The sequence below is a fragment of the Lipotes vexillifer genome, unplaced genomic scaffold (genome assembly GCF_000442215.2).
Source record: "Lipotes vexillifer unplaced genomic scaffold, Lipotes_vexillifer_v1.1 scaffold152, whole genome shotgun sequence".
Classification (NCBI taxonomy): Eukaryota; Metazoa; Chordata; class Mammalia; order Artiodactyla; family Lipotidae; genus Lipotes; species Lipotes vexillifer.
This window is the reverse complement of record NW_006795886.1, coordinates 1,542,367-1,546,528: the sequence shown is the minus strand read 5'-3', so window position 1 is coordinate 1,546,528 and position 4,162 is coordinate 1,542,367. Positions and strand designations below refer to the sequence as shown.

Below are 4,162 nucleotides of genomic sequence, written 5' to 3'. Positions count from 1 at the left end.
GATAAACGATTTAGTAGAAAATGAAGCCTGAAGGAGAGACAGAAACCATGTCTCCAAACCATGCCAAAGACAATGAGGAGCCATCAAAGATCTATAAGCAAGAGTGAAATGATCAGATTTACCTTTTGCTAAAGCCATGATGGTTTCAACTGAGAGGAAGAATGTTTGGAGGAAGGGAATTATAATAGAAAGCTTTTGCAATGGTCCAAGTAAGAGATTATAAAGACATGGATTAGGAAAATGATGACAAAACTGGATAGAAAGAATTGCATTGGAAACAGCAAAAAATAGAATTAGTAAATCTTGGTAATTGGTTGGCTATGAAATGTGAGAGAGTGGGAGGATTCAGAGATAATGCCAAATGCCCCGCGGCAGCCTTCAACCATCAGATTTGAAAGGTGGCATTGCTTGGCTGTGGCGGCATGGTCCCCTCATTACCTCCGGCCTGGTAGCTCTACCTCAAGGACCACTGCATTTCCACATTTAGGAACTGGCCCTTCTTGGAAGGCTGCGCCTGCACCCCGGAGCGGATGGCCATGGCCAGCTTCATCCACTGTCCCCTGAGAACGAGCCTGACTTGGCTCAGTGTTTCTTCTGCTTCAAGGAGTTGGAAGGCTGGGAGCCAGATGATGATCCTATTGAAGAACATAAAAAGCATTCATCTGGTTGTGCTTTCCTTTCTGTCAAGAAGCAGTTTGAAGAATTAACCCTCAGCAAATTTTTGAAACTGGATAAAGAAAGAGCCAAGAACAAAATTGCAAAGGAAACCAACAATAAGCAGGAAGAATTTGAAGAAACTGCAAAGAAAGTCCACTGTGCCATTGAGCAGCTTGCTGCCTCAGGACTACCCCACTGTCATGGCCCCACAGTGACACAGACACATCACTTCCAAGGCACAGCCCTCAGCATTACCAGCTTTTTTCTGGGGCCTTATAACTGTGCCATAGGAAAGGAGAACATAAACATTTTGAAATTAGAATATTTAAACTGTATTTTTTGTATTTTTCTTGAAGGTGGTGCCAGGGGATACTTTTGTTGTACAGCTAGTGCTAAGTACAGTGACTGAGTTTCTCTTAAAAAAAAAAAAGAGCGAGCGAGAGAGAGAGAGAAAGAATGTCAAGGTTTCTGGCTTGCACTAGGCGAATGAGATTGGGAACGCTGAAAGAGGTTCAGGTTTGTAGAAGACCGTGAACTTGACTAGGGATAGGATGAGTTTAAATGGTCTCCAGAATATATGGTAGAAACATAGAAAGAGCTGGAGATATACGCTCAGAGCTCAGTAAAGGGACCTGAGTTAGATAAATTTAGGACTAGAATAAGAAAGGAAAAAGGTGGGTATATTCAAGCATTGTAAGTGACAAGACCTGAATTATGGGAAAGAGGACAGCAAAATAAATGTGTCAGGGAAACAATGCAAATTTAGTACACAGTATTTATAGAACATGAACAGACTATGTTTGTAGAAATTTTTGTTCTGTAAGGTATCAAAGAGTAAATATGTACACTATAAGAGTCCTTATTTTAAAAGAAGCTTTAACAAAAAAATGAAATTAAAGATGTCAACGTGTTTTTGCAATGTTGAATACAAAGTGCTAAGCATTTTTCTAATAAACTGGTCATAAATCCACCTATCTCTGCTCCATAAACAGTTATTTTCACCATCTGCCAGCAGCAGTCCCTCCCCTTATAAATCTTTCTTCATTTATTTTTCTCATGCTCAAAAATTGCAGAACAAGTGAGAGAGGGTGGAGCATAGCTGCTATGAGCTATTAGAATGAGTGACAGAGCCCAAAAATGGAAACATAAATTTTGAGAAACTCCCTCAGCAACTATATACTCCTAAGGGTGTCAGGGACATATCCAGCATGCTTCATCTAGGACTCTTTTTTTCTTCTTTTTCAGAAATTGACCAAGTTCTGATACAAATATGAAAGCATTAAAAATGCAGTAAAAAAGTGGCAAAGACATGGCACCTTTCAGGATTTGCCTGAAAGAGAAATAGACTGGAGCAGCAGTCTACAACCTTTTTGGCACCAGGGACCGGTTTTGTGGAAGAAAATTTTTCACACACCAGTGGGTGGATAGTTTCAGGATGATTCAAGCACATTACATTTATTGTGTACTTTATTTCTATTATTATTACATTATAATATATAATGAAATAATTATACAACTCACCATAATGCAGAATCAGTGGGAGCCCTGAGCTTGTTTTCAATTGCCAGTCACTGACAGGGTTTTTGTTGTTGTTGTTGTTTATAAATTTATTTTTGGTTGCATTGGGTGTTCGTTGCTGCATGTGGGCTTTCTCTAGTTGCGGTGAGCAAGGGCTGCTCTTCATTGCAGTGCACGGGCTTCTCATTGTGGTGGCTTCTCTTGTTGCAGAGCACGGGCTCTAGGTGCATGGGCTTCAGTAGCCATGGTTCGCAGGCTCCAGAGCACAGGCTCAGTAGTTATGTCACACAGGCTTAGTTGTTCCGTGGCATGTGGTATCTTCCCAAACCAGGGCTCAAACCCATGTCCCCTGCATTGGCAGGCAGATTCTTAACCACTGCACCACTAGGGAAGCCCGACAGGGTTTTGATATGAGTCCGCAAGCAATTTATTTATTATGGTCTCTGTGCAGTCAAACCTCTCTGCTAATGATAACCTGTATTTGCAGTCACTCCCTAGCACTAACATCATCCCCTCAGCTCCACCTCAGATCATCAGGCATTATATTCTCATAAGGAGCATGCAACCTAGATCACTCACATGCACAGTTCACAGTAGTGTTCACACTCTTACGATGTTCTAATGCTGCCACTGATCTGACAGGAGGTGGAGTTCAGGCAGTAATGTGAACAATGGGGAGCGGCTGTAAATACAGATGAAGCCTCGCTCGCTCACCTGCTGCTCACCTCCTGCTATGCAGCCCAGTTCCTAACAGGCCACTGACCGGTGCCAGTCTGTGGCCTGGGGGTGGGAGACCCCTGAACTAGAGAATTGACTTGCATGATTCCCCTTACACAGTAAGTCAAATTCAAGGTCACAGGCTTAGAGAGTTAAGGATTGGCTGTAGGGCAATTGTAGTTTTTCACATGCCATAGAAGATCCCATGATTTGAACACCTCTACTCCCCACAATTTCACTTTATTTTCACAAAATCGTGGCCCCACTAAATTAACACTGCTGTGACACTAAAAGAGCTGATGTAAAATTTAAAAGATTTTAAACCTAAGAAAATCAACCACACATTTACCCAGATTTGAATTGTATTTTCTCTCTGATTCCCCAACAATAATTCTTTGTTCCTTTCCTTTCAGGATATTCATTTTGGTGTTGAATCCAGCAGCCTATACACTAAATTATAAATGCTACAATGAAGAGTCACCCTCAACAAAGATTAAAGATAAAATCATATGCATTCCCCATTTTTTCTCTCCTGTTTAAGAAAGTATCTCAAATACAAAAGCAAAACCTGATAAAAATATGACAGGGAGATATTTCCTATGTTATTTAAATTACTCAGAATTTTAATTAGAAAAGTTACAAGTCCCCAGTATATAAATGGCTAACAACGACAACAACAAAAAAAAATGAGGCAGTCTCATAAGAGAAAATGTAACTAACAAACAAATATACGGGAATATGTTCAATCTTGGAAGCAATCAGAAAAGTTTAACAAAGCTATAATGAGGTAATATTTTTACCAATTTAATTTAGATTTTCTTCCATAGTTTTCTGGCATGGTCTTGGTGAAATTAGTCAATTATTCCAGTCTTTTTGGAAATCAGTTTGGCAGGATTTTTCAAGAAAAATTTAAATGTTTATATCATTTCACCCAGTAATTTAACTGCCAGGAATTTATGCTGAGGAAATAATTCAAGAAGTTACAAAAACTGTATGCAGTAAGATTTTCTTTACAACACTGTTTATAATAGCAAAAAAATTAGTAACGACCTAAATGACCCATGATAGACTAGCTAAATCATGATGAACAACCTTAAAGGAATATTGTGTGGCCACTAGAAATTATCAGCATGAGTAACATATAACTACACGACAAACCATTTATGATATAATATTACATAAAGAACAGAGCACATGAGTATCTTCATTATGTTTACAATTTTACAAAATTAAGTGTGTATGTAAAGAGCACATTAAAACTTGAAACATT

General features: G+C 39.2%; 1 pseudogene; it reads left to right on the top strand.

Moving 5' to 3' along the window:
• Positions 1-422: 422 nt before the first annotated feature.
• On the top strand, positions 423-1,066 carry LOC103069888 (baculoviral IAP repeat-containing protein 5-like; annotated as a pseudogene).
• Positions 1,067-4,162: the final 3,096 nt, after the last annotated feature.